This window comes from Cydia amplana, chromosome 15 (genome assembly GCF_948474715.1).
Source record: "Cydia amplana chromosome 15, ilCydAmpl1.1, whole genome shotgun sequence".
Taxonomy (NCBI): Eukaryota; Metazoa; Arthropoda; class Insecta; order Lepidoptera; family Tortricidae; genus Cydia; species Cydia amplana.
Window position 1 is genome coordinate 15,545,279 of NC_086083.1, and position 21,584 is coordinate 15,566,862.

The 21,584-nt window shown below is 37.5% G+C and overlaps 2 protein-coding genes across 2 annotated transcripts in view; both read left to right on the top strand.

The window, feature by feature from the left end:
* LOC134654463 (protein piccolo) overlaps window positions 1-21,584 on the top strand; it is a 63,917-nt gene that overhangs the window by 5,393 nt on the left and 36,940 nt on the right. The gene's annotated exons all lie outside the window — the stretch shown is intronic.
* Window positions 929-21,584, top strand: part of LOC134654661 (zinc finger BED domain-containing protein 4-like) — a 1,082,235-nt gene continuing 1,061,579 nt past the window's right edge. Inside the window, exon 1 of the mRNA XM_063510134.1 lies at window positions 929-1,016. The gene's annotated coding sequence lies outside the window, so the exon portion shown is untranslated. The remainder of the gene's footprint in view (window positions 1,017-21,584) is intronic.

Consider the following 21,584-nt stretch of genomic DNA (forward strand, 5'->3'; position numbering starts at 1 on the left):
ATAACAGCTAGGTTATGAATTTGATCTAGATTCGTCAAGGATAATGATATGTCAGTGTCATAAGTGACATTTCTTCAATCAGAAACGTCACACCGTCTTCTCCTTCAACCTAGTGTTTACCCGGCCTAGCGCCGGGGTCCGCTTTCCTGCTCAGTCTAGTCAGTCTTCTCCACTTCGCCCGGTCTTCATCAAGGCATAGAGAAATAAAGACAAGAGTGCTCACTCCATACATCAGTTCGGACTATTAATTTCAGTGTCTACATCTAGCATCGAGTAGCGGAACTATCAGTACTGCTACATCTATTGTCAAGTAGCAGTACTGATAGTTCCGCTACTCGATGCTAGATGCTAATAGTCTTTTGTTACTAAAACTGATGTATGGAGTGAGCACTCTATGTATTTTTTTCTCTATGATCAAGGTGACAATCGCTATCGCTACGACAACGAAATGCTCTGTGTCTCTCTATCACTCTTCCATATTAGTGCGACAGTGACAGTTGCGTTTCGATCGCTACGGGGCGTTAGCGACTGGCATGTTGCCTACGCGGTCAGTTTCAAAATGGCGGATTAGTTTAGCTGAGACGGATCTTTGTGAATACTTGGCTAGAATACTAGGACCGTGTAACATTTTACAAACACAACAAAGGGGATATACCTTGTTGCAACAAGAACGCAGAATCAGCAGCAACATACCTGAACAGGGTTGTCAATATAGATAATAATATTTATCAAATATCTGCTGTTGTTGGTTGGAACCTATAATTGGCTTTCTGTTATTTACTATTGTACAATTGTATAACTAGTGTACAATTGATAGCTGTTGGTTCTCAGAATAATAAATAAATAAATAACCGACTTCAACAGTATGCCCATTTTATTGTCAAGATCTAAAATACCACACCACCTGGTAAGGGCTCTCTTGATTGGTCAAAAACTGATGAAAACGTTGCATTTTCGTCCACATGGGGGGCAAAGTAATCAGATGCAAATTTTGAGTTGTTTCCTTATGTTAGCTGGTAGAATTGACTTTTGATTGATGATTTTGAATGTTAATATTTAATAACGTTCATTTGTATTTATAATATGGAATATTTTCTTCGGTTGGTGTGGTGAAATAGTAGTTTATGCAACAGTGATATAATAAGGGTTCTTAAAATTCAAGGGTCGAAGTTACAAAACGAGACGTAGTCGAGTTTTGTAAAAAAAGACCCGAGAATTTTAAGAACCAATTATGAGCTGTTGCATACATTACTTTTTCTATGACAGCTGCAGCAAAAAAAAAAAAAAAGAGTTATTATTAAAAAAAAAGAGTTATTAAAAAAAAGAGTTATTATTTAAAAAAAATTGAGTTATTATTTAAAAAAAAAAGAGTTATTATTGTAAATGAAAACATACCTCTTTCAATCAAGATGATCGGAACTTGTATCTTTAAAAAAAATAAAGCAGTTGTATTATACTCATAAGATGACTGCTAGCAGTCATCTTATGAGCCTATAGACAAAGCATTCAAATGACATTGCTTTAGATATCACTGTCAGTCATTTAATTGACACATTTAAGTGCTGGAGTAGAAAAAATGTTTTATCTACACACATGTCATTAGTGCTCTATAATGCGTTCAGAAACTAGGAAATGACAAGCTTTATTACAACCAATTTTACTATGAGAACTTTCTTATCTGTGGTAGTAAGTAAAATCTGTACTTTAATGTTATAAGTAGTTACAACGTTACAGATTATTTGTAACGTTATGAGTTTAAATTTGGAACAGCAGTCAAAACTCAAGTGGGTCTCTATTCTAGTATCCATAGATATTAAAACAGTCATCGATACGAAACGTCAATGTAGTATGTTTTTTTTAATATAAACCGCACGATATTTGATCGCGAGTGACATGAGAATAGGGACTTCATTGTCTTCATTCGTTTGTCTAGGAATAAAAAAAAACTACGGATGCGTGACATGCGTGAAAAAAGTTTTCATTCACCGCCATTTGACGCACAGTTTATCTTTTAATTAGTTTTAAGTATATGTTTAGATAAAGTAGTGTATGTAACTGTACACAATTAGGCATTAAAACACTCGTGTGATCCTATTAAGAAACTCACTGACGTTCGTTTCTTTAAACCCACACTCGTATTCTAATGCCTCTCATTATGTAGCACTTGTAGCAGTCACATAAACTACTAGTGATTCACTCGGGGGCATTTGTTTAACCCTAGTGCTTTGAAACCCTCACAACGCTCAAGATTCTATTTTTGAACCACTCGTTCAGCTCGAATACTTAATGGATTTAAGTTCAACAATAAATACATAAATATTTTGAGACAATCTTATACAGATATTAAGCTAGGGGCCCACTGATTACCCGTCCGCCGGACGATATCAGCCTGTCAGTTGTTCGGAACTGTCGACCTTTTATTCCAACTGACCCCCTTTTGTGGGTCCTTTTATGGTTGTTATAGGCAACCCTAGCTCATGTCGGGCGACACAAAGCCAAAGGCGATGTTGCGACATTACCGCGAATGCCATGGGATCAAGGGTTAGTTATTGTATGTAGCTCCTGATCTATAGGGCACAATTACTATTGAAAAAATCGGGTGCCGTATTACCGAGCGCATACTCTAAGGCTCGCACCATCTCACTAACCCGGGGTTAAGCAGTAAAACCGTTAACCTAGTGTCAAATTATACTGGTAACCATGGTAACTTCCGGTTTAACCGATTAACCCCGGATTGGTAGAATGGTGCAAGTGGGCCTAAATAGATAATATGGTAAAAAAGCCATAAACACGTTGCCCATTATATTTAAAGTTGTATCTACACGACAGTTTAAATAAAATGGCCTACGTCCTATTATGTTTCTAGTTCTGCCCGAGAACTCGTCTCCATAGAATGATTGCTCGGTTAAAAACTTTCCTACTCATACCATTCTTGTCTTGTCCTTTCGGGACTCGAACAATTTTTACTAAAAGTCGTGGTTCACCGATTTTAAGCGTAAAGAGGTAACAGACCGGCGAATTTTTAATCTTTTTGTGTGTTAACAACGTTCATTTCTGCGAAACAAGAGAAGAGTCCGTAATTGAAATAACCTATAGTGTAGCTTACAAAAAGTACATAGGTATGTAAAAATTTATTTGATCTGACATACCTAACAGACTACTCGAATAAGACAAAAAACTTATTCTCAAGCGTCCATCGATAACGACCTCCACTTTTTAACACTGCACAGATGAGGCAGATGCCTAAAAAACCTGACATAGTTCACAAAAACAACCAAAGGAAAACCAGCAGACGAAATAAATGAGGTCAGTGACATAATGGAACATGGTATTTTAAAAGGCTAATAAAAAACATTGCCCAAAGAAAATAAAATGGGATTTTACCTCGAGCACGGATTAGCATAGAGTGATAATATAAAACCGGACACACATACACACCAATCAGATCATAAATTGTTGAGTTCTGGCATAATGTTCTTAATTTAAAAAGAAACAAGTTCGATTTAGCTAATTTATCGATGTTTTGCATTTTAAATTAAGGGTTCCACTTTTAAAAATGGATTAATTATAAGGTCACTGGCTACTAAAATTACGACTTTGTTGACATTTCGTAGGTTCTAAATGATTGTGAATTTGATCAGTTGATCACATTTTATCGTAACGATTGAAAGATGAATATATTATAATATGCCCATGGGCATGTCATAAAAATGCTTTCGTTGTAGGTTTTTGAGTGTGACAGCGGTCACACAAGTCAAAATGTAACCTACGAGTAAGTTCGCCCCGAAGTGAGAACTCGCGGTTCGCCAAAAACTATATGCCTACTTAACCCTTAAATGCATAGTGTTGCCAAATGTCTACAAAGCATTCGACAGCTCACAGATTAAGGGTTAAACAAATTATATTTGTTCCTATATATTATTTCAATAGTAAAACTAATAAATTTTCCGAATCATTACACAAATTTACGCAGTATTTTAATTTATAAAAATTACATTTGTTTATAGACGGAATGTCGGAAATTTGGAAAAACCTGGAAGTTGATGATTTTTAGTATGTCATTTTGGGCAGATTTTTGGTTTGTAATTATTTTATATTTAAAAACTTTATCATAGTTATATTACAAATAGTGTACCTTTCTAATGGTAGTAAAACATTTCATATATCTATTACTGAAAATTACATATTATACACTATTATGTTATTTATTAATTTGTTATTTTATAGTTACGGCTAAATTAATTTAGTTGTACCTAGCTTTTAGATTTAAGAAATATTGCGTGCTGGACCTCGGCAGATTGTGATGGACTTTTTGTATATTGTACTCACTTTCATGCAATAAAAAATTATGATTATGACGATTATGATTACAATATAATCACAGGGTTAGATATGTCCGATTTCAAATAAAAAGATAATTAAATATCATATCATCTGGAACTCTAACCTTTTAAGGTCAGAACCACAAAAACCAATGTCAGGTGCATTGACCTCAGCGTGGTTTTTGCGTACGATTGTTCTGCTATTATGATGGGGCTCAAATCATGATACTTATCATTATCTCGGCAAAAACGTAAATTCTAGTCCATTGTTGAAAGATCTAGGAAACAAAGTTAGTGCGTTTGAGCAGAGAGAAGTAAAGTGTAGACTATCAAGGGCGTCGCTGGGGGGGGTGGCTGCAACCTAGAGATTAATACAGTGGGTCAAACAGAAAACTGTGTTCACGTCTTTCCTGTAGACATACACAAGAGTTAAGGGCTATAAAGGTTAATTTTCTTATTTAACCCTTATCCACGTGAAAAGGTCCTCCTTTTATTCAGAGAACTATAATAAAATCATTACTTACATGCCCACAAGCTGTTAACTATTGCCCACAGGAGAGAAAAATGTACAGTTCGCGCGAACACACTAGTTTTCTCTCCTCGTTCGTGTTTGCGTTGTATCTACATTTGTATGGGATTTTGAACAGCGGGCCAAGCGGGACGTTTTGGAAACTCTAACCCCATACAAAATGACACTTAATGCAAACGCGTACGTTACGTCACGCTATCGAATGAAATCTACACTAAGGGTACAGGCGTTGGCCCCGTGGCCAACGTGCCAATCGCTAACGCTCCGTAGCGAACGAAACGCAACTGTCACTGTCACTAATATTGAAGAGAGACACAAAGCGATTCGATGGCGAAGCGCAAGTGATTGTCATCTTGGCTAGGCCGGCAGATCAGGTTTGAGAGATTAACAGTCTTAATTCTTGTCGTATCTCTAGACGCAGTCGGAAAACGGCATTTATATCCACGGCATGTATCAATGTTGCCGCCAGTAAATGTCAGAATGCTATAAATTTGATTAGAACTTCGCAATCTTCCGCTAAGTAATTATAAAAGAAAAAAAATATTACAAGAAAACCGGCCAAGTGCATGTCGGGCCACGCATATCGTAGTTAAGAAATACTCATTGGTAGCTCAACCGAATACATTCAAAATAATTTAGGTGGATAGTATTTATTAAACTTTATTTTCTGATTTTTTTAGCAACTTATTGTTTCTAAGTAACCTCCTCCTACTCCTCTCCCCCTCCTCCTCATAACTATGACAAACGGACAGACAGACAGTGGACAGACGGAGACGACGAAACCGTCATTGTGGCTAGCTAGGTACCGAACACCGAACCCTAAAAAGATTTTGTTAAAGCAAGACGCACTTAGCCGCCAATAGCGCCATCTGTTACAACTAGATTACATCGCAAGATTAGTGTTAACCAAGCAATGTATCAGAAGTAAACTCTTTCACTGATACCTGGTAGTGCCACTAGATGGTGCTGTAATGAACCATTGAAAATATGGTTATTTTGTATTTAGATTATTTTTACCTCAATAAATAATACATATATAAATCAAATAAAACTTAAGTCGGTAAGTATAGAACTCAAGTGTAAGTAACCTTTTTTCTATTAAGCAAAATCTTTATAAAATAATTAAATTAAGTACTGTTTGAAACAATGAATTCTACTCAAATTAATGCTATTTTATCATATGTATCTATAATTGATAAAATACTACATATAAGTTTACAACTTGATGGGGTAAATTAAATATATGTAGGTAGTATTGTAAACAAATTATTTTTACAATTATCATATTTTAACTGCTAATCAAATAAATAATTAGAGTACCTAACAAATTTTACTAGGTATTTACAAAAAAAAACACATATTATTTTACAAAACTGATTCACCAAAGTAATCAAATTTTGTCCTTTCTGTAGAACACCGAGTATAAAAAACACGGTCTATTAAAAATCACTCCACGTGACCAATAAATCACATAGCCATTGATATATTCGAATTAAAATTCTGCAACAGCATTTCCCCTCATTTTCACAGGATCGTGGCGCCATTTCCGCGCGCCCTGATTGGCCGGAACCACGTGACGTCATCGCGCCCACGCGTTCGCTGTGACGCAAGCCGATCGATAAATATACTCGTCTCGGTCTGGCCTTTAGTTTTAGATGTGAGGTTGTGTCGGTTGTCTCTGTCTGGCGCGTATGAATGCTTCGAAATTCGAATCCGTGGGTGTTTCGTGAGTAGCCGGGCGCGGTGTCAATGTGTCCGATTTACGAGCGTTTTGATGGAGTTTTGTTTTGTAAATATGGTTGACCTTACTGATGTGCCTAAGGAAACTTTCCAAAATAGCGAAATGTTTCGGAAATTTAACATAGGAAAAATTCGGAAAATTTCTTACATTTTTGTATGAGAATTGACACTTTCCAATTTTAAATTTAAATTTCCCATATTTCCTAGTGAAAGTTTCATGAAATTTTCGAGAATTTATAGAATTTTATGGAAACTTTCCGCAACTTGCACATCTGTAGTTGACCTGCAGCAAGTTAGAGACGCCCCAATCACAAGGACTCCTATCCGCTAATATGAGTTAAAATAGCAAACATTACCTGTAACACTGATTTAAACTTTCACGATTTTTACACATTATTAAATTGTACAACGGGACTTAATCGCGTATCTAAATTTTTTTTAAGATTTACCTCCGACGTTTCGAGGACGGCGTTGTCCCCGTGGTCTCGGAGAACTTAACTTGGTCAACTTAAGCCAGTCTTCTCCGAGACCACGGGGACAACGCCGTCCTCGAAAGGTCGGAGGTAAATCTTAAAAAAAAAAATTTAGATACGCGATTAAGTCCCGTTGTACAATTTAATAATTACCTGTAACCACAGAATAAGTAATAGCACTACCGTACAGAAAGGACACTTCCTACTACAAAACCGAAGTTTGACACCAATTCAGGGTCGAATCATGATATCCCTTTCCTTATGGCACTATCCCTTTCGGCTATTTAGGGTTGTCAAAATTCAAGCCATTATTCTTATCTGTGGTCGTGTTGTGTCAACCCTAATAATTGCTCGGAGCAATGCTAAGCCGAACAGAGCCGAGTTTGTCCGAAGTCAGGAGTGTCTCCCCACTGCTGTAAGTGCTTTTGAGAAACCTCGAGTTATTTAGACAAAGTTTGGTGCAAAGTGCAAATATGGGGCAACTTTGTCTGTTTTCTTGTATTTGTGAGATGTAAAATTAAACTTTTAAAATTGATCTAAATATTTAGTCCGACATCAAGGCGGTATTGACGAGAATCCCTAGCAACCAATAGGATGTACTTACCCGATATAGGTAAGAGAAATTATAATTATCTAAAGAACATTTTGTACAAAGTTTTGTACATTTTGTACTATTTCCACATTGCTATCGCGATTAGAACGTTCAATTCTATCACTTATTTTTACAAGCTTTTACTAAGTTTCACCTGTCCCGTTGTCTGTGTCGGTCTGTAATCAAATCTTGCAAGTTAAATTTGATCCACTTCCCGGTTTCCGATTGAGCTGAAATTTTGCATTCACATGTAAGTCGGGTGACAAAGCAATATTATGGTACCATCGAGCTGATCCGATGATGGAGACAGGAGGTGGCCATAGGAACTCTACGTGCACAGCGCCGCTAAAGAAGTTTTCAGTTAAAAAAAAACAATCTTTGACACCATCCGTAAGATTATCAGGTAAAACCTATTGAACTTGGCTTGACACGCTGCCGCGTGTCTAGATGCTAGTGCCTCAAGACCCCATTCACAATGATCTCCATTGCTGATGGGTGATGAACCATTACCTACATAAGCAATGTAGTCAGATATACGGATATGTCTCAACTTTCAAAAATAGGCACTCATGTAGGCCTAGCACATGATTGACGAGATAGACTACCCGTCTTTTTCTAACAATGTTAATTAAATCATGTGCTAGCCGGGATGATCTACTTAAGGTCAGCCAGGGCAAATTGCAACACTGGGGCAAATGCAACTACTCAAAAAATATTAAATAATTTTTTCATTGTGATTGACATCTGTACAGGTATACAATTGACAAAAATTCTCAGTCAAATATCGATTTGTCTAGATGTTTGACGCAAATACATCCTATGTGACCGTTAAATCTGACCTCAAGACGCCATTCACAAGGATTCCTAGATGGGACGATAGCCAATGGGATAAAGTAGCCGACATTACATAACGTCTAGTCAGACATGCGGATGTCTCAGACGCAATGACGCACGGCGGGAGACGCTCCGGCGCCGGACAGGCGAGGTCAGCCACCATTCAGATTTGGGCGGGGAACTGATTGATTCATGGTTTTTATCTGCCGTGTAGACACCCTTAAAATGTACCCGTTAAGCTGGCAGCCATCACGCTCCGCGATTGTTGCACCATTTAGGGTCCTAGATAAATTGGTTGTTCAATACTTACGAGTACGCTATAAAATTTCAAATTTAGCAGGAACCCTAAACAGTACCGTCTTTTCCATAAGGGCACACGGGGCCCGTGCCCAGGGCCCCCATCCTCAGGGGAGCCCCCAAGGACAGACAGTAACAGTATACTTGATTAGCCATAATAAATAGAAGATCATAGTAAAAAAATATTAGTTTAATTAGCTTTCTTTACTTTCCAAAAGGGCTCCAAATTCTTATGTGCCTAGGGGCCCCAGCATAGTTTAAGTCGGCCCTGGCCCTAAATGGCATAACAAAATCCCGTGTGGTAATAAATACCTGACAGTGTCAAAACTGATATAATTATACGCTAAAATCTACGTAATTTACTTTCTACACATCTCGCTCGCACTAATATGCGAGTACGAGCGAGATACTTAGAAAGTACCTAAGTTACGTTCTCGATAGCGTTTATGTCAGCACCAAAATGGTGGTAGCCACACACATGGACCCACATGGGCGGATATCGGTAAATTGTAAATTAAAATCAAATAAAATCTTACATTTTATGACGGTAGGTATTTAATAATTGTAACATCGCCCGTAATCGTGTGACATGTAAATTAAAAGGGATTATTGCGAAATCTCAAACACAACACAAGCCTTCTTGAGCTTACTGTGGGACTTGGTCAAATTGTGTAAGCGTGTGATGGTATGTGTTATAAATTATAATATATAGGCCACCTATGTCTACGCATCTGGGCGTTTTTAGGGTTCCGTAGCCAAATGGCAAAAAACGGAACCCTTATAGATTCGTCATGTCTGTCTGTCTGTCTGTCCGTCTGTCTGTCCGTCCGTATGTCACAGCCACTTTTCTCCGAAACTATAAGAACTATACTGTTGAAACTTGGTAAGTAGATGTATTCTGTGAACCGCATTAAGATTTTCACACAAAAATAGAAAAAAAACAATACATTTTTGGGGTTCTCCATACTTCGAACTGAAACTCAAAATTTTTTTTTTCATCAAACCCATACGTGTGGGGTATCTATGGATAGGTCTTCAAAAATGATATTGAGGTTTCTAATATCATTTTTTTCTAAACTGAATAGTTTGCGCGAGAGACACTTCCAAAGTGGTAAAATGTGTGTCTCCCCCCCTGTAACTTCTAAAATAAGAGAATGATAAAACTAAAAAAAATATATGATGTACATTACCATGTAAACTTCCACCGAAAATTGGTTTGAACGAGATCTAGTAAGTAGTTTTTTTTTATACGTCATAAATCGCCTAAATACGGAACCCTTCATGGGCGAGTCCGACTCGCACTTGGCCGCTTTTTTGTTTTGTTGTCCCCTACACTTTTTATTCAAATTTGGGATTTATGTTATTTCTACTCAGAATCACGAGCTCTTTTATATCCTAATAGGAGAAAAAAAGTGTCCCAAAATTTCCATACATTTTCCGATCTTTCCATTCCGCGACTATGAAAAATGGTGACGTAATGGAAATAAAAACCTTAGGACACTTTTTTTCTCCTATTAGGATAGAAAGAGCTCGTGATTCTGAGTAGAAATAACATAAAAAATCCCAAATTTGAAAAAAAAGTGTAGGGGACAACAAAAAACAAAAACGCCCATCTACCCTCGAGAACTCATCTCTCGCGATTCTGCCTCTGGACAACCGGCTAAGGCAAGCCAGATGGCTGAGGATCCTGTTCTACCCACTCACCTTTCGGGTGGCTAAGCTCCCAGGGGGCACTCGTATACGTGGGGTCGCAGCTCGCCACAAGCTGCCCTTTTGGCTGACTGCACTGGTTAAACCAGCGGGCAATGGGGTCGTCACATTTCTGGGTCATTCTACTCTCATTCCCCTGGAATCTCATTCCCCCTGGATCTCATTATTCTGGAATATTATTCCCCTGGAATCTCATTCCCTGGCTATACATATTCGCAAATTACCAAGAGATTCCGCTTAGCTGTTTTGGTTATAGATGGAACTTGGCACTCACCAAAAATGAGATGCTAATAAAGCGGAATTTCCTGGGAATTTGCGATTAGGCATGGTCAGGGGAATGAGATTTTTTTTTGTAGAATGGTCCTCCTATGCGTTTACATATTTATTTTATTACTAGCTGTTGCCAGCGACTTCGTCCGCGTGGATTTGTATGTTGGTGGTAATATATTCTACATGAGTATAGAGCATTAATGCGGCAAAATATAGTAGTCTTAAACTTTAAATAAAAAATAAATAAATATTTTCTGAAAATAATTTAATTTGTTCTAATATATAGTAGTCTTCTTCTTCTTCTTTAATTGCCATGCCCTAACGGATGTCGGCGACCACCTAAAGAAGATAGCAGTAGGGACTGTTAATAATTTGTTAATAATTATACAAAGCATGAGATTTGTCTGTCACAAACTACTCATGGAGTTTCAAGCCCCTAACTGAAAACAAAATTTCTCGCTAGAATCCCTCTTGCGTGGCCCTTAGAAGATTTTCAAGTCCACTATTTAAAAAAAATCGCGCCCGATGCATACTTTCAACCCTTTTTCACCACCTTGAGGGATGAATTTTCAAAAACGCTGAAATTAGTTTTCTTCTCTTTTAATAAAATACTTACATTTTTACGAAGTTTCAAGTTCCTGGCTAAATTTGAACCCCATACAAACTTTCAACCCCTTTTTAACCCTTTTAACGCTGGAATTACTTTACTTGTATTCTAATAATATGCTTTCGTACAAAGACTCATGACCCGCACTCACAAAAATGTTTGATCTCCATACAAACTTTCAACCCCTTTTTCACCACCTTGAGAGATGAATTTTCAAAAACGCTGAAATTAGTTTTCTTCTCTTTTAATTAAATACCTTTATACGAAGTTTCAAGTTCCTAGCTTAAAATAAAATTTGAACCCCATACAAACTTTCAACCCCTTTTTAACCCTTTTATAGGATTATTTTTATAAAACGCTGAAATTACTTTTCTTGTATTCTAATAATATGCTTTTGTACAAAGATTCAAGCCCCGCACTCACAAAAATGTTTGTTCTCCATACAAAGTTTCAACCTCTTTTTCACCACCTTGAGAGATGAATTTTCAAAAACGCTGAAATTACTTTTCTTGTATTCTAATAATATGCCTTTATACAAAGATTCAAATCCCGCACTCAAAAAAATTTTTGATCTCCATACAAACTTTCAACCCCTTTTTAACCCTTTTAAGGGATGAATTTTTAAAAACGCTGAAATTCGTTTTCTTGTCTTCTTATAATATGCCCTTGTACAAAGATTCAAGTCCCGCACTCAAAAAAATATTCGATGTACATTCAAACTTTCAACCCCTTTTTCACTACCTTGAGGGATGAATTTTCAAAAACGCTGAAATTAGTTTTCTTCTCTTTTAATATAATACCTTTTTACAACGTATCAAGTTCATAGCTTAAAATAAAATTTGAACCCCTAAGACAAACTTTCATCCCCTTTTTAACCCCCTTAGGGGTTGATTTTCCAAAAACGTCTCAATTACTTTTTTTGTAATCGGCTATTATGCCTTTCTAAGGAGTTTCAAAGCATTTGTAATGGATTCAAACTTTCAACCCCTTTTTATCCCTTTTAGGGGATGAATTTTTGAAAACGCAGAAATTACTTTTCCTGTCTTATAATAATTTCCCTATATACAAAGTTTCAAGTCCCACACTCACAAAAATATTTGATCTCCATACAAACTTTCAACCCCTTTTTCACCACCTTGGGGGATGAATCTTCGAAAACGCTGAAATTAGTTTTCTTGTTTTTTAATATAATACATTTTTACAAAGTTTCAAATTCCCAGCTTAAAATAAAACTTGTACCCCATACAACATTTCATCCCCCTTTTAACCCCCTTAGGGGTTGAATTTCTCAAAATCGCTTCTTATCTCTTGTACACTTTATAAATGCAACCTAGGGTGCAAATTTCAACTTTCTAGCTTTTGTAGTTTCGGCTCTGCGTTGATGAATCAGTCAGTCAGTCAGTCAGTCAGTCAGGACACTTGCATTTATATATATAGATTGTAGCAAGAGCAATAAAACAAAATATAACTATACCTTGTGCACTCGTATTTGCGTCATTTGACACATGACACTGACAACAGCAATAGAACGTAAAATAATTTGCACAACGAAATTACAAAGAAAGACAATTGCACTGCGAACGTTTACGTTCTACGTCTTTTTTTTAATTTAGGGTTGGCCGGACACCACCGTTATAAATCGGTAGTCGTTTAAGTAAATCGATATAAATTTTTCATTTTAGGTCGCAACAATTCAATTCAATTCAATGTTTTATTCATAAAATATACATTTTACACGTCAAATTTTTAAACATTATTAAATTTTGGTAAATTTTGTTATAAATCATTCATATTACAATAGTTATTACATATTTATAACAAAGTATTATTAAATTTATTATATCTTCTTATTATTATTTATTAACCATATAATTATAGCTCTATTTAAATCTCAAATAAAAATTCATTAAACGTCACAATTCGATACCTCAGTCTAGGTGCCATCCAATCGTAATCACTTGCTGTGCTTGCTAATGTGTCAAAAGACGCAAATAAGCATGGTCTAATAAAACATGGTCTTCTCTTCCCAGAGTGTCACTTGCCTACGTCACAATAACATTGCCACTTTATTTCAACATAACATGTTACATGGGTACATTATATCTATGGTTAATAAGTTAATTTTTTTCTTTATAATTTAATAATTTTCATTTATATGTATTTTATCTTAAATTTTACAATAACACGTCATTTTTAATTATTCGTTAGCAATATCTTCCGATTCACAAAAGAAATTTCAGACGTTCGGGTAATTCTGTTTACACTACTGGCAACACAGGATAGCGCTGTCACATTTGACAATCCGCCATTTTGTCCCTGACCGACCGTCCTTGTCGAACGCGTGTTAATTGTTATTTCCTTCTCGCTCAGTGTCAGCAGTCGCAGTGTTTTCCAAACTTTTCACGTCGTAAGCTTCGTAATTAATGTTTTGTTACGAAAATGGTTGGCTGCTCTATTCGGAACTGTAAGAGTAGGAGTGAAAAGTGCAGTATATATTTGTTTTATTTTACTATGTTTTTGTCTACATGAATAACTTAAAATTAATGCCGTTAAAATAATTTTCACTGTTGGTTAAAATTCTCCCACATTTTAAAGTTTGAGAACCTGTAAACAGCATGATGACGTAGGCAAGTGCCAGTTAGGTCATTCGCGAATCTCGGAATAGAGTACCAGGCGGAGTATATTATTATACCATGCAAATAAGAATAATTCCACTATAAGTAAACCAGTACCCTCTTTGACCTCCATCAAAACAATTGAAGTCCGCAGACGTATCAAATACCTAGTACTAAACAAACAAGCAATAAATATGAACGTTGATGTTATTCTCGTCTAATTTAAGAAGAAAAACAACTTCTATTTATAGCAAGGCTTCTACGCCGTAGACTCCACGCACGTTTAAATATAACCTAAGTATTCGTCAATCCTGTCTTCGGTCTATTGTCTTAATGTTTAGAGATTTTAAGAGACAGCGGATGGCTTATTCGCCAGTTTAAACTTTAAATTTCGAATTTTCATTGTAAGTTTCCAAACATAGCTTACTCTTACATGCGCGTAGGTGTTTTTGGCGGGTAGGAGCGCGCAGGCGCGCCCGCCGTCCGCAGTCCTGCCACCATTCTTCAGTTGCAAGTCCGCGGCCGCGCAGAACGGACTTCACGAGCGCGGACGACCAAACTAAAACATCTTCAGCAAAAAAACGATCAAAAACACCGAAATTTGATCTAAAACCTATCGAAAAGGTTATAAGAATTGTATTTAACAGTGCCAGTGTTGAGTTTTGGTGATAAGAAAGGCGTGGCGAGGCGGAAAACGGTAAACAAGCATTGCTGTGCTATAGCGATTTTTGTGAATGAATTTAAGATGGCTGGCTGTGTGGGGTGAAGTTTTGCGAGGATTTTGGCTGTTGCGATGATATCGCGTTGATTTTTGGTCCCATGACTGTTTGAGTTCGGGTGTAGTATAGTTGTGTGTGTGGATCGAAGGATGAATGGTATGACGTCGGTGGGTTAATGTGTGTTTGATAACGCTTTACTGCACTATCTACTCAATAACCTGGGCGCTCCTCGGCCCTTATTTTTAGATCGGGTCACAACCGTTTCTTTGCTTTCTAATGGAATTTATTGATGTAACTTGTGTACGGCTTGAAGTTGGCAACGGGTCTATAAGGAGCTTGGGTTTATTTGTGGATTTCCAATTTTAGAACACCACATTGTCAACTGAAACATTTCGAATATACTTAACACAACCTTTTACTTGGTATATAGTTATGTGATTTGTTTTGGGACGGGTTTCTCTATAATGTGCGATGAATTGCAATAAATCGGGACCTTTTTAAGCCAAATGGGTTCAGTTGGCGATAAATGTCTCTTTTATTTGTATTTATTGGTCACCCTGTACTGAAATATGAAGTGTGCCTTTTTTAAGAAACTTGCTTAAGGTAAGGTGGCAAAATAGGAACCATTTTTATACTTACCCGATCTTACCTTATGAGTATTTCTGTAAATATGTAATATGTACTAGCTATTAACGCTAAATTAGTAATTAAGTTATTATCATAGAATCTTTCACCCCTTTTTAATCCTTTTTATAGATGACTAGCTTTTGCCCGCAGCTTCGCACGCGCAGAAGCGTTTTTTAAATTTCACCCCTTTAGGGGATGAATTTCGAAATTCCTTTCTTAGTGGACCCCTAGACCTTATAAGGAACCTACTTGCCAATTTTGGACTTTCTAGTGCCAACGGTTTGGGCTGTGCGTTGATTTAAGTCAGTCAGTCAGGTCTTTCACGTTTATATATATAGATTGAAAATGACTACGAGAAACAACCTTTGAATTTTTAATTTTAATACAATATTTAGTGTCAATAATAAATAAATATAAATAAAATAAATAAATATTATAGGACATTCTTACACAGATTGACTAAGTCCCACAGTAAGCTCAAGAAGACTTGGGTTGTAGGTACTCAGACAACGATATATATAATATACAAATACATAAATACATAAAAAACACCCAAGACTCAGGAACAAATATCTGTGCCCATCACACAAATAAATGCCCTTACCGGGATTCGAACCCAGGACCGCGGCTTAACAGGCAGGGTCACTACCCACTAGGCCAGATCAGTCGTCAAACAACACAAAAATGACAATTTCTGACACATAATTCAGTACGTTGCAAGCATTGAGTATCTACTCGTACTACGGTAGTAGTCGCTTTGCAAGAATTTTTTTTTGCGTAGCGGATAAACGCTGCTACGAGCTACGCCATCGTAGCACTCGCACGTAGCCGTAGCGGCACGTTGGCTGTGGTTTTGTAAAAATAGCGCCATTCTGCAATATTCTGTAAATAACGATGTGGAGACATACTGCCGTATTCGAACTTCAAGATATTCACAAGAGACGACACGTACTAGATCTATTCTAGATACGTTATAGTTTAGATTTCAACTAGTTCTCTTTTGAAGCGCAATTCGGGCAACCAATGTAACTTTTACGTTAGATAGAATTAGATATCTAATAGATGTGAATTGGATCTCTAAGCCATATCTTGTGGAAATCGTTCAAGAGTATCTCCAAAATCGCGCAATTGTCAAATTTGACAGGTTAGATCTTAAACATATCGGTATCGTATCTTGGTGATGTCTAAAAGATATCTTATAGATGTCTATTTCAAAATCCGAATCGGGCCCATACATGGCGCGATTCGGGAAATGAATTAGACATTCACTTGATATGAAATAGTAACGATATGTGACGTTCCACGGCAAAAGGTACCCTATGGTGTTTGGCGCTTACGCTATTATTAACGCCGCTCCAATATTATTGCGGCCATAAGGTACCTTTTGCCGTGGAACGTCACATATCGTTACTATTTCATATCTAGTGAATGTCTAATTCATTTCCCGAATCGCGCCGACAGGCTAATTGATTTAAACTTTCACGATTTGTACACATTATTAAATTGTACAACGGGACTTAATCGCGTATTTTAGTTTTAAAATTTACCTCCGACGTTTCGAGGGCGGTGTTGCCGTTGTTGTGTAGTCCGATAAACTCGCGCGGCTAGAAGATGTTGATGTCAACTTTAGTCAGTCTTCTCCGAGACCACGGGGACAACGCCGCCAACGAAACGTCGGAGGTAAATCTTAAAAATTAAATACGCGATGACGTCCCGTGTCCAATTTAATAAGGCTAATTAATCTCATTAAGTTATATAAGATGAATAAAGTCTAAGGAAAAAACGTGCCTCGGAAATCAAGAAAAAGTCATTTACGGTCCTATTTTCCCGCACTAGTGCGTAAAATAGGTTTTTTTCGTGCGATGTCAAAAGTTTAAAGGGCCATATGTACTGCAAAACATTGTACGATACACGTGCGAATAGGTAATTCGCAAATCGTGTCGATTTAAAACACTCCCTTCGTCGGTCGTGTTTTACTCGTAATTTATCGCCACTCGTTTCGAATTTCCTCTTTTCCGCACTTGTATCGTAAATAACTATTTTAACATCATTCATTTCTTCAACTATTGTTGTTTCTAACCCACAGGTGAACAAAGTTGCAAGTGCTAGTGTAGTGAGGATGAGCTGAGCTCGTGAACGGCTCGAGCCGAATGGAGGAGCGTGACCGGCTATGACTGGCCCGGGACCGAGCGACCAAACTGACGCGACAGTATGACACAGGTTAGTCATAGTGACACACTTCACATTTGCGCAAAATTGTAGCTTCACCCCAACCTCCACACCCCCGTACCATGAGTCAGTGACAGTGTCAAAACTGCCATAGGTATACGGTAACGTCTACGGTCTACGTAATTTACTTCAGTACTAAATAGTCGCTGTGGTCGAAACCGGCCAGGAGAGAGATGATGATGATGAATTTACTTTCTATACATCTCGCTCGCACTAATATGCGAGTACGAGCGAGATGCATAGAAACTAAGTTACATTAAGCGCTTTGCTTCCTCTTTTCTTATGCGCACTGCCAAGGAATGGAAATCCTTGCCGGCGTGTTTCCGAGCTCATATAACCCGGCAACCTTCAAATCAAGGGTGAACACTTGAACAGGCACCTTCTGGGCAGGCTCGCTCCATCGTAGGCCACGTCTTCGCCTCGGCTAGTCTGTGGTCATGAGCCCATAAGCCCATTTATAATAGGTACCTATAAAAAAAAAATCTTCAGATTAGTAGGTACTTAGGTAGCCACACTGACGACTAGTCTTACTCGCTCATTCATAAAACTCGTCTACTAGTGTTAAGTAATAAGTTAACTTAATATGTTTCAAACTCTTTCTTAAAAATACATTAAGCCATTGACGGATTAACACAAGCGATTAATAGCTAATAATTAGCTATTAAACAAATAATATTGTGGCTTGTAGCGCGTTTATGAATAATACCATTACGTATACATGCCATTACTCCGTAGGGTGGGTATGAGCCAGTACATTATTATAAAAACGCATAAAAAAGAACGATTACAAAACAATAATCATTATACGTAATCAAAATAGATTTCGTTTTAAAAGTCATTACGTACATTACGTATTAAATTCTGAACAATAGGCCTATTACAAATGTAAAAACAAGAAATAGCCACTTTAAAATCATTCCTGGCAACAATTCAATAAAGTAGTACTGTAAGCCATAAAAACATATTACAAGAGGTCGATTCTAATTTAACAACCTGTTATGGTTATGAAATGGTTTTGATACGACTTTGACAATCATTCTCTATAGATCCAGTCGATAGATCCAAAATGGATCTAGTGAGAAAAGTTTTTCTTCTTAGATCCAACTTCTTTCCGATGGATCTATAGAAAAGTTTTTTTTGTAATAGATCCAGTTGAAATGATAAATGGATCTAGTGGGAATTTTTTTGTATCGCAAGATCCAATTTTAACTTACGTTATTGTATAAGATCGTCCTTGTGATTGGCGCGGAGACTTTCACTTCATTTCGCATGCACCAATCAGCGTGAGCCATCTTCAAGGCCGTGTCAAAATAAGATCAAAACCGTAAAAAATGTTAAATCTGAATGACTCCTTGAATCGACTACCCCTGCCAAACTACCGCGACGTCTTGTCTCGGGAGGTAGCCAACTGTTTTTGGAACTTGAATGGTTTTGTTGCTTGACAAATATCACTCTAGTGATATGGAGATAAAGGGTTCCGAGGCGAACACGGAACTTTTTTTTTAATTATAAATGGGCTTACTCATGGCCACAGACTAGCCGAGGCGAAGACGTGGCCTACGATAGAGCGAGCCTGCCCAGAAGGTGCCTGCTCACCCTTGATTTGAAGGTTGCCGGGTTATATGAGTTACGTGTTACTTTGTTATATAATTATGACATATGTCAATATGACTGTAAGAAGCGCCACTCACCCACTCACTACAGGTATGAGGTAAGGTGGGATAAGACCATCACCGGGTTAAGACTAAACACTTGTATGGCATCATCATACTGTTTATCTTGACCCTAGCAGAATAAACTAGGTACGTTCGTCTTACTCCTCTTTACCTTAGTAATCTTAGTATGACGATTACGTTTAAAAACAATTGAAGTTGGCAAAAGATAAACATCACGTAAATTAATTAACATTTCATGGGTGCAAAAGAAGCAGACTACAAATATGTATAAAACTTTACCACATTTCGGCCAGCACCCGCTTAGGATGTACCAGAACATAACGGACTAGAATATATGAAAAGCTATATTAAAATAGACAGTGGGTGGACATATCTTGAAATAGGTAGGTTATTCTGTGAACAATAAAATAAATGTACCTATGGATAACTTTTTTTATCAGTAAAACCCTTTGTGACAGATCTTATGGACCCACTAAGTACTATTACATAATCAAATAATTTACGCAATCACATATTATTATTTCTGAATTCAATACCTCCAGGCTCCAGCCAGCCACACTTGACATCAATCGGATTTTGGTCGCACTTTTGATATTTGATCTTGTAGTTAGAAAGAGTTTTAGACAGGCTATAAGCGGATGAAAATTGTCTTGTAAAATGTGAATGGAAAGTTCTGTCGCTGTCGCAGCTTGTCCGTTTAGACGTACGAAGAAAGGACATTAAATAAACTCCAAATGTGTAGCACTTCAATAATAACGGCTGGCTGATTTAATAGTTTAGAACATGAGAAAAATCGTTAAAGTAAATAGAAATATGATTAAACTAAACTGTGTAGGTATTTATAGATATTAAAATTACAGAACTTGGTATAAGAAAGTCTCTATTGTACGGAACAGGGTTATGTTTTCAAAATTACAAGCGGTTTTCTGAACTTTGATGATTTCATGTGTAAACAAATTTCTATGCAGGAGGGGTCACCTCTCTCTGCATCTGACTGTACTTGTATTACATCTGCGAAGAATGTCAATAGTGCATGTGTGAAGTAGCCTTAACGCTAAGCATTAGGGCAGATCTTATTGCGATTCTGTTTAGAACCTAAACTGAATTACTAAAGGACGGAGCTACACAAGTCGCATAATTCCGCCATCCCATAACAATTCAGTTTAGGTCCTAAACAGAATCGCAATAAGACATCATGATATTCCCTGTTCCCAGCAGTGCGACCTTATCATTATCATGCGACAAACTCGACCAATAGACATACAAAAACGGCCATGGAATGCACCAAACTCATTACACCGCCTTCACTTCGCCTGCTGAATGGTTTGAATACCAAATTGTACTCTTTGTCCTCCTTAATAGAGCGGCTGAGCTAGCCGGACTATTCACAAAAGGTCTTACCGCTCTTTGCTGATGTCCAGCTTAATGTGACCCCTAGATTACGAGTACTACAGAATAAGAACCAGGTGGCTTAGCCAAGGTGACAATCGCTTGCGCTTCGCCATCGAATCGCTTTGTGTCTCTCTGTCAGTCTTCCATATTGACCATATTAGTGTGACAGTTGCGTTTCGTTCGCTACCGAGCGTTAGCGATTGGCATGTTGTCTACGGGGCCTGATATTATTATCATACAGAACGGACACTATCCCACCTCGAAAGGAATTTACTCATAGATCGAGATGGAGATGACTGACACTTAGAGTCTGTGCGGAAAGAGAAGAGTCGTGAAATGTATGGGGCCCAATACATATAGTTAAGGAATATCTTTCAAAAGGGCTTATTTCTGAAATAAGCCCCTTTGAAAAGACACTCCTCAGTTTATTTATTTAATCGTATGGCGTATATACATAAACATTTTTACATTAAATAGCTACATAACTATGATTATAAGTCCACATTCAGGGACCCGATCCACGAGATTGCGTCGGATGTTAACTTAAACAGATCTTCCGGGGAGCCTGAGAAAGAGTGTAGAGGGCAACGCCGAATGATGTGTTCTATAGTCTGAGCTTCTTGACCGCAGTCACAGAGAGCAGAGTCTCGCCATCCCCACTTGTGCCGAAAGTAGTAGCAGCGTCCATGTTATTGTTCGTCCATGTGTGTCCACTCCTCAGTTATTCTAGTTCGTTGCATGGACAGAAATATTTTGGATTTTGGTCCATGTGTTATGAAACGTTTGGTATCGTGAACTGCTATCATACTATGTGCCCTATATGTGCGCAATATGGTTGCTTGGTACTATGTTCTCTATTCAGTACGAAACAGTTATTAATAGTAGACGAGGTAAGCCTAAGAATAATTTGTGCCACGAAAGAACTAGATGTCGCTGTACAGTCAACATCAAA